Below are 14,912 nucleotides of genomic sequence, written 5' to 3' on the forward strand. Positions count from 1 at the left end.
TCTAAAGGGACTTGTGAGCAAGTGCCAAGCTCTGAGGGGGAGCATGTTGGTTCCTATTCTCAGCCCTCGAGAAGGCCGCAGGCCAAGAGGAAGGGTCAAGGCCGTGTGCTGGGCTGGATTCCTGAGGCCAGAGCAGATTCAGGCAGGCCCGGCCTTAGCAGTCCCATGCCATTTTCCAAAACAGAGGCAGGAAAGAAGCCATCCCTGCTGGGCCCCGGGACATACGTGTGCCTGTAACCCCAGCTACTTAGGAGGTTGAGGTGGGAGGATCATTTGCGCCCCGGAGTTTGAAACCAGTCTGGGCAACATAAAGAGATCCCATCTCAAAAAAAAAAAAAAAAAAAAAAATGGAGAAGGGGAAAGGGAAGGGGGAAGAAGGAAGGGGGAAGGGGGAAGGAGCCATCTCTAATAAGCAGGAAAAGAGCTTGGCTGTATCCAGGATGGCAGAGAAAAAAATCTCTTCCACCCCTGACCCAGGGCTTTCATCATCTCTAATAAAATCTTCTGGAAGATTCATCCAACTTCCTCCCTGTCCCTCGGCCTGCCCATCCGTCTCCCTGTCTTCCATGGACACATCTGAGATGGACCTTGGAGATGCACCACTTTAGTATCCCGCTTCCTCTTAGACGCAAATTCAGGGACCTGAGAATGCTTTAGGGCTTGGGCCATGGCAGGCTGATATTGGCCAGATTGGGGATTACTTTAGCAATATTCTTATAGACTCAATAGGTATCTGCTCTATTTGTTTCCACTCAAACGCATGGACTAGTAACCCGATCCAGCGACCTTACCACATCTTTGTGTCGGAACACAACCTGGGAATATCTGTCTCCTGACCCCTGACCGTGGCCTCTGTGCATCCCCCCAGCCCTTGTTTTAATGGATGGCCCCAATCTGGGTAGGTCAAAGCCATGGACAGGGCTAGTGGAAAGGTACCACTAGTTGGCTTTTTGTCCTTGGTCCACATCCCAACAGAAGCATAAGAGGAAGAGCTGGGTCTCCTTGTCAAACAAAGGAGACTTAACAGGACATGCTTGGGAGCGACTTGAGAGGTCTTCAGATTTATACCCCGCTAAGTCTTCCACCTCCTGGCCTCTACTTACACTAAATGCAGCTTGGAAGAGAGAATTAAGCTTGTTGGCTGGAATCCTGGACTCTCCATCGACTTGGATTGCAGGACTCAGGTAGAAAGGGCCTCTTGTGGCAAAGCCATAGTTCTTCCCTCTTTCCTTTCAAACGGGCCCATTTCATAGGAAGCATGTTTCTTTCTTGTAGGAATTTGCTAATGACTAGAAGAAGTGGCCAACCAATTCAAAATCCTGAGGTTGTCCCACAAGTCTCCTAAAAGAGCAGCCTTGTAGGTATACAGTTTGAATTCTGAGATTCAACAGGCTACAACGTGGCCAACCCTTTGACTACCAGCTATTTTAGAATCGTCAGCTTCCCAACCAGGGAAGTTGGGGCCACCTTTCCTGCACCTACCTCCTCAGCCCTGCAAGTTCTGCAGTGTCGGGCCTATTACTTGCAACCCTTCTGGTCCCAGTTTCTTTATCAGTTAGAAAGTTCTAAGTAGTAGAAAATCCAGCTTCTCAAACTGGTTTTGAAAATCAAGGAATCTATTGGCTCCTTCACTGAACCGAGAAGTCTGTATTCAGGAGAGTCTTTTATGGTGGCTCAGGGATGTGATCAGGACCTGGTTTCTCTCTCCTTCCATTTCTCAGTTCCTCTTCCTCCCTCTTGGCCCTGTTCTCACCCAGGTGGACGTTCCCAAGTGATAAACAGAAGGCACCTTTAATATATCAAAAAAAACGAAAGCTATTTCCCCAAACAAACCTTTCCAAAGTCTTGGAACTGAGTCTCCTAGACCCATCATCGGACATGGGCTCCCTGCACCAGTCACCACAATGATCCAGGCCCACCCATGGAGATGGGGCAGGGCTGGACCCCACCCAATCGACCCTACAAACAGAAGAGGGGAGTGGGTGCTGGGAGGCAACTCACGAATGTCCCCCACATAATGGCTTTAGGATTTAGGCAAGTACTCCCACTCGCTTGCATTTATGGAGGGCTTTATATTTTAGTTGGCCAGATAATTTCCTTCTATTTTTTTTTAGTAGAGATGGGGTCTCGCTCTTGCTGAGGGTGGTCTCAAACTCCTGACCTCGAGCAATCCACCCACCTCGGCCTCCCAGAGTGCTAGGATTACAGGCGTGAGCCACCGCGCCCGGCCGATGCTAGAAAGTTTAAATGCAAAAAGAAAAAATAAATTAAAATACCTCATAACCTTATCACACAGAGATAACCCATTTAACACCTTGGTATTTATCTTTTCAAGCCTACTTTAAAAAAATAACTTTATGGCTTCATGGAGGGGTTGGGAGTGGCGGGCATTCATGCCAGTAATCCCAGCACTCTGGGAGGCAAAGGCGGGAGGATCCCTTGAGGCTCTTTCAGGCTAGGAATTTAAGATCAGCCTGAGCAAGAACAAGATCCTGTCTCTACAAAAAATAGAAAAATTAGCCAGGCATGGTGGTGCACGCCTATAGTCCCAGCCATTCGGGAGGCTGAGGTAGGAAGATCATTTGAGCCCAGGAGTTTGAGGTTGCGGTGAGCTGTGATGAGGCCACAGCACTACAGCCTGGACAACGGAGCAAGACCCTGTCTTAAAAAAAATTTAAAATAATGGGAGTGTAGGATACCTATTGAGGGTCCCTGCTTTTCTCATATGATATCAACATTTTCCCAATCTCGTCCGAGTTTTTAAGCCCGTTGGATCCATTATCTCACTTACTCCTCTGGTTAGGGCTATTCTGATTCCCATCCTACAGATAATGAAAGGGAATCTTGGAGGCCTAGCCAAGACCAGGCAGCCAGCATGGGATTCCCAGCCCAGGCCCCTAAACGGTGTCTCCCGCTCTCTGTGGGGAGAGAGAGGATGGCTCATTCAGAAGGTGCCCAGCAAGTATTCATACTTCCGGAGGGTGACAGTGACCATGCGCTGCACCTCCAGGACACTCCAGTCCCCTCGCCAGCCTCTTTTTAGGTGGTCCCAGAGGTCTCTGGGCACTCAGAGTGAGAAACACCAGTGGGTTTAATGTTTACCATCCCAAAGCGCAGTGTCATGGTGACCCAGGGACTCTGGACTCTCTCCCTACCTGCAGGCGGAGGGCGTGGTCAGGGCAGAGAGGGGCAGAGGGCAAATGCTCCTCCTCAGCTGCCAAATCCTCCAGCCAGTTTTCTGTGTGGGTGCAGGGCTGGAGAGGGCATGTGATGGGGGGGACTCGGGAGGCCTGAGCCCCCACCTCCTAGCAGCCTCCACTGGAAAGGCTGTGATAGACCATGGCCTGGCCTCTAATCTGCCTCCACTAGCTGTGTCCTTGAGCAAGGGAGCCTCTCTGTGCTCCCACAGTTTCTTCATCTGTGAAATGGGAATAACACCTCCCACAGGCTGGGCGCGGTGGCTCACACCTGTAATCCTAGCACTCTGGGAGGCCGAGGAGGGTGGATCGTTTGAGCTCAGGAGTTCGAGACCAACCTGAGCAAGAGTGAGACCCCATCTCTACTACAAACAGAAAGAAATTAGCTGGACAACTAAATATACATAGAGAAAAAATCAGCCAGGCATGGTGGCACATGCCTATAATCCCAGCTACTCGGGAGGCTGAGGCAGAAGGATTGCTTGAGCCGAGGAGTTTGAGGTTGCTGTGAGCTAGGCGGACGCCACGGCACTCTAGCCAGGGCAACAGAGTGAGACTCTATCTCAAAAAAAAATAAATAAATAAAATAACACCTACCACAAAGAGTTGTTGAGAAGCTTAAGTAAAATCATACCTATAAGTCTCTTGGAAGAGTATATGGTACATATTAAACATTTACTATTAGTTGCCAGTAATGGAAAACCGCTCCTGCTGGACTAACGAAAGAGAAGGCTTTATTAAAAGGGGGTTTGTCCATGACAGCCAAGAGCAGGGAGGCAGCCGGGACCCCAGAAGAGACTGCAAGCAGGGACTGGATCTGTCACCAGTCCAGACCATTTTCTGTCTCTGATTTTCTTCTCTCTGTGCCTTTGTTCTTCCCTCCCTGTAGACCCATTTTCTCCTCCTCCCAGTTGCAGCAGGACCTGGCCTCCCCAGGGCTCCCCAGGCAAGTGCATTGCAATTCCAGTGCCCAGGAGAGAGAATTGGATTGGCCCAGCTAGGTCACATGTCCACTCCTGGTCCAATCAACCATGGATGAGGGCGGGATCATGCAGTGCCAACATGGCAGCTCCCAAAGAAAAGGGTATTGGCCTGTAAATGGGATGAGACACCCAGATAATGAGATTCAATCATCCTACTTCCTTCTGCAAAAATCACCTTTCCTCCTTGGTTCTACAACTGAGAGGACACATGCTGCTATGGTTTGAATGTTTGTCCCCTCTCAAATTAATGTTGAAAGTTACTCTCCATGTGGCAGTATGGAGAGGTGGGGCTTTTAAGAGGTAGGTGGGTCATGAGGGCTCCACCCTCCTGAATGGATTAAACCATCATTGATTCAGTGGATTAATAGGTGAATGGGATAATGGATCAGTGGATTATCACAGGAGTGGGACTGGTGGCTTCATGAGAAGAGGAAGAGAGACCTGAGCTAACAGTCAGCCCTCGCCATGTGATGCCCTGCTGCACCTCAGGACTCTGAAGAGAGTCCCCAGCAGCAAGAAGGCCCTTACTGGATGTGGCCTCTCAACCTTGGAGTTCTCAGCTTTCAGAACTGTAAGAAATAAATTCTCTTTCTTTAAAAATTACCCAGTTTCAGGCCGGGCGCCGTGGCTCACGCCTGTAATCCTAGCACTCTGGGAGGCCGAGGAGGGTGGATCGCTCAAGGTCAGGAGTTCGAGACCAGCCTGAGCAAGAGTGAGACCCTGTCTCTACTAAAAATAGAAAGAAATTATATGGACAGCTAAAAATATATACAGAAAAAATTAGCCGGGCACAGTGGCACATGCCTGTAGTCCTAGCTACTCGGGAGGCTGAGGCAGGAGGATCGCTTGAGCCCAGGAGTTTGAGGTTGCTATGAGCTAGGCTGACGCCACGGCACTCACTCTAGCCTGGGCAATAGAGTGTGACTCTGTCTCAAAAAAAAAAAGAAAAAAAAAATTACCCAGTTTCGGACAACAAGAAAATGAACTAAGACACATGCTCATCCTTCCTCTACCACACTTACTTGGAGAGCCAGCTCCTGGGAAGCCCCACCCGCAGCACCTATTGCGCTAGGTGGCCTTCACAGGACAACACACACACACCCCTCTAGTCACAGCTGATTAGATCAGGTGCAGCCAATCCCTAGGCTTGTCCTCTGACTCAAAAAAAGGAGCTAGGCCAATCAGATTCACAATCAGAACCCGAACTAAGAAACTCGGAGGGGAGGGAAGTTCTGGGCCATGAGGGATGAAAGGTCAGACTATCCTGGGTGCTGGGGGCAAGGTGAGCCGGGTGGGATCTGAGGAGCTGAGACAGGAGAAGAGAGCAGTTACCCAGAGAGAAACTGAGGTAGGAACGACCCACAGCCAAGACACTAGACGGGCAGTTTCAGTCTCTGACTTTCCAATTCCCATTTCCAGTACAGGAGAAGCCTGGCTGAGGGCAGCTTTTCCGAGTCAGTGGAAATCCATGGAATTTCCAGTTACAGCCTCACAATCCCACTCACCCAAATGTTGGTTTCATGTCACTAAAAATGCCCTACCCAGAAAATCTCACTTCCTAAATTTCTCCCTAAAGTGAGCTGCTTTATTTCTCCAGGGAGAGAAGACACAACCAGCCTACTCCCTTGTTTCCTTTGCTTCAAGCCCCGTGGGTGGGCATGAGCCCATGTGTGCACCTGGAGCGCACACAGAATCACTTCCATTTAAGGCCACTTTGGATCCTGGCTCACACCATGGCAGTCTCCTCGTCCCAGTATCACCTGACCTCCCCAGGAGAGAGGAGACAGAAAGCAGCTTGCCCAAAATGGTTTGTAGAGATGAGCATTATGGCCACCAACTCCAGAGCATGGGCACTGTGTCCCTGAGGGCAGGAGGGGAAGGTCCCTAGCACTGGGCAGGCAGAGGGGAACCTTCTCCAGGCCTCAGAGCTGGGCTGGTCATGGCATGTCAAAATATTTCCTTCAAAGAAGTGCCAGTCTTGGTGCTTCTGCACTTGGTTAGATACAGAGGCTCATAGACCAGGCAGCCACTTGTAGGGACAGCGGTGGGTCAGGATCTGGCACAGATGCCCTCTCCCCACCTCTCCTTGCCCAGTAGTGCAGCCAGACCTGGCTCCAACCTTCTCTCTCCTCCACAAATCTTCAACAGAGGTTTATCTGATTCAATGTTTTTGAGACAGAGTCTCGCTCTGTTGCCCAGGCTAGAGTGCCGTGGCGTCAGCCTAGCTCACAGCAACCTCAAACACCTGGGCTCAAGCGATCCTCCTGCCTCAGCCTCCCAAGTAGCTGGGACTACAGGCATGCGCCACCATGCCCAGCTAATTTTTCTATATATTTTTAGTTGTCCAGCTAATTTCTTTCTATTTTTAGTAGAGACAGGGTCTCGCTCTTGCTCAGGCTGGTCTCGAACTCCTGACCTCGAGCGATCCACCCACCTTGGCCTCCCAGAGTGCTAGGATTACAGGCATGAGCCACTGTGCCCTGCCTCAATGAAGGTTTTTTTGGGAGCACCTACTGTGTGCTAGGACCCATGCATAATTAAGTGATGCACACACTCGCACACACATACTCTGTCGCTCCTTTATAGGAGCCAGTAGTAACACTGAACTCCTATTTCCTTATTTATAAAATGACGATGGTGGCTGAGGCGTGGTCTGTGGTCTGAGGCCTCACCCTGCTCCGCCAGTCTAGTAACAATGTGCCTCTCCTTGCTGCTGTGTGTCATGACAATGGATGTAGACTATTTTGTTCCTCACTCTTGTGCCGTTTTCTGTACCTTCCAAGGCAGAAACTGTGTTTCCTCATCTCCCTGTATCCCCAGTGCAGGGGGTCTGGGTGGGATAACTGATAATTGCCTGCCTGGGAACCCAGCTGGTGCCAGGGAGATGGGACAGGTTCCTGACCAACTGGCTAAAAAGCTGACAGGGGACTGACAGTGCAGAGTGACCCTGACAGGTGACATGTCCATATTCTGAGCCTGAGTGAAGCAGCAGCCCCTGGGCTGAGCCAGATCACAGTCCTTCCCTCCTTTAACAACCAGTGATTACTCTAAAAAATGTGCTCAGTGTACCAGGAATGTGGGAGAAACCCCCCAAGTCTAAACAAAACCCAAAAACAAACACTCAACAATCTCATCCAGAATTTCACAATCTACAATCCAGAAGTATAAACTAGTTTTAATTTCAGCGTACATGTTAGGTATGTGTTTGTCATTTAATGTTGTTTTACATTTTGATAAGGGGTCCCACTGTGCTCAGGGTCTCGAAGGTCTAAAGTGGGCCTTGGCACTGGAGTCGGGTCCCCAACACTGGAACTGGTGGCCCCAAGTCCTCAGCTCTCTCTTCTCTGGGTGGAAGGTCTTGTCTGTTTCACCACTGTCCCTTGAAATATCTTAAGACTTTAGTTTCGAAACAATGTTCAACTCACCCAGTGTTAACTGAGTGCAAGTGGTTTTGTTTATATTAACTTTTTCCCAGGGAGTCGGAGGGTGAGAAACAATCCCTAGGAAAACAATGCCAAAGTTGTTAATTGCTCTGTCATCCCATGTAGGTCCCTTACCAGTTGATCCTGGGCCAAAAGGAAAGTTCCCTAATCTTTTAGAAATAGGTGGGACAGGGATTTCACAGGATAGTTCTGAGTCTGTGGCGTTGGGTTGGGGCAGTGCGTTTCCTCTTCTAGAGAGTTCTTTCAAATTCTAGGTATCTGCTTACTTCTGTCTCAGTTGCTGGCATGTCCACGGGTCACCACATGCACTATTACTTGATCGATATACTTCTTCAAGTAGGGCCACCTTTTCTTTTTTAACTCCAATAGATTTATATTAGAATTAAATTGCTATCATAAATGGAAAACCAATCTCATTTGCCTGCCACAAACATTTAGCAACGGGTATGGAAGTGTTGAAGATATATTGGCTCATATAAATTGAAATTAAATCGAAAAAGGCAAATCTTCTCAATCTGTGGTCTGCGGTTATTTAAGGTCACAGCCGTGTGGTACCCCAAATCATTTCCCACTCTGCACCGTGCACAGCGCTGTTCTATGAGGCTGTGAGCTTCCTGGGGAGGAGAGATGGGTCCATGTCCCTTGCTCCCCCCAACGCACCTAGCAGAATGTCTTACATATGTTAGGTGCTCAGTAAATATTTCCTGCAGTGGAGTGTCCTGTCCACAAGGCAGCCAACCCAGGGACTGGCAGTCTCCTTCAGACTTCTGACAGGGTGGAGTTGTGGGGAACCCATGGGTGAGAATGGAGAACGGAGAACTGGGGGTGGAGTCTCACTGCTGCTGGGCCCCGGGTCTTCGCAGCAGGGACAGAGGAGAGTGCAATGCCTCACTGGCCCCACCCTTGCAGGGAAGCCCGAGAGCCCCTCCAGCCCCCTTTAGCTCTTAGTGAGCTGGATGTAGAAACTAAACTGACACCGGGCAGATGAACAAGAGAAAAGCAAAGAAATTTTGTAAGTTTTACCTGTACATGGGGACGCTCTTACACAAGAGAGTGAAGTCCGAAGCAAGATGCTTTTATCCGTTTGAGACAAACAACAACAAATTTGAGAAGAAATGACAGGACAAAGAAAACCTGGCTAAGGCAGTAAAGTTTTTTAGGGGCATCACTAAGGGATATATGGGGGGTGTAAAACAGGTGGAAGCTGAGGGTCACTTCCTTTAGTTTGTCTATTCAGATCCATCGCAGCCTCCAATTCCCAGTCTCTGGTGAGAAGGGCTATTTTCTCGCCCAGGGCGGGAGAGGGGGCCCCTCCCCGAGGAATCTTCATGGCTTGCTGCGTGCAGGACGAGACAAGTCAGCTTGGCCTTTCTGAACCTACAATTTCTCCAATGTTTTCAACTTGAAGTAATCAGTATACCAATCCGGCATATTTGAGGATGGCATGTCCTTCCCTCCTTCACCCCTGCCTGATCCAGAGCGCCCTGCAGAGGAGGGTGAGGCAGACCTCCTCTCCGGGAGAACAACGCCCTTGTGGCTATTTATAGCTTTAAAAGAACAATACCGTGTTGCCACGTCTCCCATGGGCCCCAGCCTGCCTCTGCTCTCTCCCTGCTGTCAGCTCAGGGCTCACCACCCTTCGGGGCTGGTTGCCAAGCTTTTGAATGAGATGTAATCATTTCCCCCAGCTTGGGAATTTTGTCCCCTCCCCACTCCCAGGGGGCAGAGGGGGAGGTACTTTGGAAATTGAAATTCGACTTTACCAGTCATATCAGCGTCAATTTCACTTTTTCAAATTTCTGAGCCCTGAGGAGCTTCAGAACCAACCTTGACCTCTTTGTCCCGATACCTAGTTTGGTTCTGTCTGTCTTGTAAAGGGCTCACCGAGGAGGTGGGCAGACTGGAGTTGGAACCTCACCCCGCCACTTGCCAGCTCTGTGCCCTTGAGCAAAAGTACTCCCCTCTTGGAACCCCGGTTTCCTTATCTATAAAAATGGGAGTTCATTTCCTCTTCAACTCAATCTAGTAATTAAAATCCTCACAATAGGTGTAAAGGCCTAACATAATCTCCAGCACATAGTAGGTGTTCAAAAAAGTTCACCCTCCCTTTTTGTTTTGTCCCAGGACTTGGGCTTTCTGGGTGGGGGAAGGGGTTACTAATCTTAATTGGGCCCCAGAATCAGAGGTAGCCGAGAGGCAGGCTGAGAGTGGATGGAGCAGCCACCCCCATGGCCCTGGGCACAGGCGCTGGGCCGGCCTCCGCAGAGGTCACCACTACCTATGTGCGTCGGCGGCGGGGCGGCTGCTGCCCGGGATATTTCTGTGCTCTCTGGAAACAGTTTCTTGGCTTCATTATTGCCAGCTCTGTTTTCCAGAGGTGCGGAGTTTTTCCAGAGTGCCCGACACACATGCTCCCAGACCTCCAGCAAGGGAGCACCTCTAAGCCCCACCTCCACCTCCCCAGCTGGGTGTCGCCTCAGGAGCAGTAGGTGTTCAGAACAGCGTCCTGGTCACCCCTCCCCCACCCAGTCAAGCCGTATGGCCTTACCCTGTCCCTTTACCTCGCAGAATCTCAGCTTCCTCAACTCACAGTGAGGATAACAGCACCCAGCGCCTCCCAGCCCCTCAGCCCTGGTCCCTTGGGGAGTCCCTCCCTCACTGGCACTGCCTTTCATCCATGGCTCTCACCTGAAACCTGGGCCTCCTCCCTGTCCCTCTCTTCCTGTGTCCAGGCCATCTCTAGGTCCTGTTAGTTTTATCAGTAAATCCCTATATAGTTCCAAATTCTGACCACTGTCCTCATACCCACCACCCCATCCTGGTCCAGGCAACCAGTTCCTCCCCAGGGTGACTGCACGGCCTCCCTGTGGTCTCAGGTTGTGACACTGCTCTCTCCTAAGGGCAGATTGATCACGTTATGTGCTTAACCCCAGCATTGCTGAGGAACCATCCATGGCTCCTCCTCGCTCTTCTGCTCAAGACCTGAATCCTGACTGCAGCTGACTGGGCCCCACAAGGTCTGCTGCTCACCACCTTCAGCCACATCTCTCCCCTTGAGGTAGCTACCTGGGCCTTTCTTTAGCCCTCTGAATGCACCGTACTCTCCTGCCACCAGGCATTTATTTGCACATCCTGTCTGGTCTGTCTGGAAAGCTCCCCTCTACTCCCTAAAAGCCTTGCCTCATTCTGTCCTATTTACCCAGTTCTCAGCTAAAGGATCACCTCCTCTTGGATGCCCTTCCTGATCAGCAGCCCTGGGAAAATCAGAAGCCCCATTACACCCTCTCAGAGCACTGAATACTTCTTAGCCTTTATCCTAGTATGGTTATTTAATTAATACCCGTCTTCCATCATCCCCTCTTGACTGTAGCTTTCATACAGGCAGCGACTGTGGCTATTGTAACTCACATTGTTTCCCCTGAGCTCAGTATCTGACACACAGTAGATGTTCAATAAGAGTGTGTTGAGCGAATTGATGATTAAATGAAGGTGGTTTTGAGAATCAAATAAAGAGGAGAAAGGGGAAAACGGAGAGGGAATTAATGCTTGGGGGGTGCTCACCGTAGTGCCAGGTGCTTGAGATATATCGTTCTAAGATTTACAAATGACCCCTTTTACGTTTGGGAAAACTGAGACTCAGAGACGTTAGGTAAGCTGCCCATAGCACGCAGCTAATAAAGGGTAGAGTTAGGATAAGAGCAGGGTCAATTTGGCTCCAATACGCACCATCTCCCCATTTCCCCAGTCTACCTCCATGTTAAAAATATGAAAGGGGTATATTTTGCAAATTTCAAAATTGTAGATAAACATTAGTTCTTTATGATAATCCCCAGAGCTAAACATAACAATAAAAGATGTTGAGAGGGTGGGGCAGTGACTGGAGGGAGGACCCTCAGTGACGATGGAAATGTTCTGTCCCTTGTTTAGGATGGCAGCAGCACTGGTGTATATATTTATCATAATTCATTGAAATGTACACATAAGATCTATAAATTTCACTGTATGTAAATTTTATCTCCCTTTCAAAAACAGCTATAAAGAGTATTATTGGTACAACTGGGGAAATTTGAATATATCTACATTAGGTAATATTATTGTGTCAATGTTAAATTCTTTTTTTTTTTTTTTTAAGAGATGGTATCTCATTCTTGCTCAGGCTGGTCTTGAACCCCTGAGCTCAAGCTATCCTCCTGCCTTGGCCTCCCAGGGTGCTAAGATTACAGGTATGAGCCACCATGCCAGGCCTTATGTTAAATTCTTTTTTTTTTTTTTTTTTTTTTTTTTTTTTTTTGAGACAGAGTCTCACTTTGTTGCCCGGGCTAGAGTGAGTGCCGTGGCATCAGCCTAGCTCACAGCAACCTCAGACTCCTGGGCTTAAGCGATCCTACTGCCTCAGCCTCCCGAGTAGCTGGGACTACAGGCATGAGCCACCATGCCCGGCTAATTTTTTTGTATATATATTTTTAGTTGGCCAGATAATTTCTTTCTACTTTTAGTAGAGACGGGGTCTCACTCTTGCTCAGGCTGGTCTCGAACTCCTGACCTCGAGCGATCCACCCGCCTCGGCCTCCCAGAGCTAGGATTACAGGCGTGAGCCACCGCGCCCGGCCCTTATGTTAAATTCTTGAGTGTTAACTATAGGGCCAGTCACGGTGGCTCACACCTGTAATCCTAGCACTTTCGGAGGCCAAGGTGGGAGGAGTGCTTGAGGCCAGGAGTTGAAGACCAGCCTGAGCAAGATCGAGACCCCATCTCTTCCAAAAAAAAAAATAATATAGAAAAATTAGCCAGGTGTGGTGGCACACGCCTGTAGTCCCAGCTACTCAGGAGGCTGAGGCAGGAGAATTGCTTGAGCCCAGAAGTTTGAGGCTGCAGTTAGTAATTATGACGCTACTTCACTATAGATGGGGTGACAGAGAGAGACCCTGTTTAAAAAAAAAATTAACCATGAAGTTACTGTGTGACCCAGTAATTCATTCCTAGATATATACCCAGTATAATTGAAAACATATATCCACACAAAAATGTGTACATGAATGTTCATAGCAGCATACCCAGAATGGCCAAAAAGTGGAAACAACACAAATGTCCATAAACTGATGAATGAATGAATGAATGAATGAAGAAAGTATGGTAAAATTTTTTTTTTTTTTTTGAGACAGAGTCTCACTTTGTTGCCCGGGCTAGAGTGAGTGCCGTGGCGTCAGCCTAGCTCACAGCAACCTCAAAATCCTGGGCTTAAGGGATCCTACTGCCTCAGCCTCCCGAGTAGCTGGGACTACAGGCATGTGCCACCATGCCCGGCTAATTTTTTCTATATATATTTTTAGTTGTCCAGATAATTTGTTTCTATTTTTAGTAGAGACGGGGTCTCGCTCTTGCTCAGGCTAGTCTCAAACTCCTGACCTCAAGCAATCCACCCGCCTCGGCCTCCCAGAGTGCTAGGATTACAGGCGTGAGCCATCGCGCCCGGCCGGTAGAAAATTTTTGAAAATGTAGTCTCTTCAACAAATCGTGCTAGATCAACTGGACATCATGCAACAAAAGAATCTAGGCACAGACCTTATGCCCTTCACAAAACTTAACTCAAAATGGATCACAGACCTAAATGTAAAATGCAGAACAATGAAACTCCTGGAAGATACCATAGAAGAAAATCCAAATGATCTTGGGTTTGGTGATGACTTTTTAGATACAACACCAAAGGCATGTGTCAGGGTGTGAGGTCTGTATATGGGTGAGAAGGAATTCTCAGACAGTGAGTAGGTTACACAGAAGTAAAAGTTTATTTATGTCTCTGAGAAAGGAAGAGATGAAAGAGAGAAAGAGAGAGAGAGAGAGGAGGGAATGGCCATGGCACACAGAGAAAGGAGTGAAAATGCTGGGCAGTAAGGCCAAGTGGCTTGGTGCTTTAAAGGGTAAAGATGGCTTTTTTTCTCTCTGCTTTAGCAGACTGAAAACAGAAGGGGCTGCAAGATGTCAGGGAGTTCTCACATTGTCTGTGAGACTGACTTTATCTGATTTCTGGGAGTCTGGCGAGAACTGAAGTGGGGAGCTCATACCCTACTGTCCACTTAGGGCTCTTCAAGGCTGAGAAAATGAAGTTTTAGAGATAATGAATTAGACCACAGGTGTTTTAATTAAACAAAAGAAAGGGGGTAGTTGTGTTGTGAGTTTTCTTCTCAAAGGGGCAATTATGTGCTATGAGTTTATTTCTTTTACTTTCTGTTTGATAGTTTATTTTCCTCTGTTAGGTAGGCTGTTAGTAAGGCCACCTTTCAGCGTGATCAGTGAAAGAAAAAACTGATAAGCTGGCCTTCATCAAGATTAAAAATGTTTGCTCTGCAAAAGACAAGGTCAAGAGAATGAAAAGACAAGCCACAGACTAGGAGAAAAGATTTGCAAAAGACATATCTGATAAAAGACTGTTATCCAAAATATACGATGAAGTCCTAAAACTCAACAAGAAGAAAACAAACACACACACAAAAATGGTTAAAAGGGGGCCAAACCTTAAAAGACACCTCACCAAAGAAAGTACAACACTGAAGAGTACACCCTAATGTAGACTATGGACTTTGGGTGAAGATATATCAGTGTAGGTACATTGATTGTGACAAAGGTACCACTCTGGTGAGGAATGTTGACAATAGAGGAGGCTTTGTATGTGTGGGAGTGTGGGGTATATAGGATATCTCTATACTTTCCACTCACTTTTTGCTATGAACCTAAAACTCCTCTAAAAAAGTAAAGTTTATATTTTTTTAAAAAGTAGAAAGAACAAGAATACCTTATTTTCAAAGATAAATAAAAAGAAAATATCAACCTGAACAGAAAAATGGTATATTCATATAAGGGAATATTATTTGGCAGTAAAACTCAATAAAGGGATGCACTGAAAGTAATGCTCAGATGGAAATTTATAGCTGGAAATCCCTTCATTCAGAAAAAAAAAAAAAGAAAGATCTTATTGAGAGGAAAACTTTTCCAACTGGGTCCAGTACTTGGGGGCCTGCAAATTAAGTGACAACAGGCAGATTAACAAGAGAAAAGACGAGGGTTATTTACATGTGCACATGGGATCCACTCAGCATGAGTAACTCCCCGAATAGTCAGATAGAGGATTTCTATAACAGACTTAACAAAGGAGAGAGTGTTAAGGTTTCAATAGATGGAAGGTTCTGATGAGGCTAGTTTACACAATTTTTTTAGAATGTCCTGCTGCCGAAGGTCAGGGCCTCCCTGACGGGAGACCTCCCCAGAGGGTGCTTAGTGGCAGCTGACTCTCA

This window comes from Lemur catta, chromosome 3 (assembly GCF_020740605.2).
Source record: "Lemur catta isolate mLemCat1 chromosome 3, mLemCat1.pri, whole genome shotgun sequence".
Lineage (NCBI taxonomy): Eukaryota > Metazoa > Chordata > Mammalia > Primates > Lemuridae > Lemur > Lemur catta.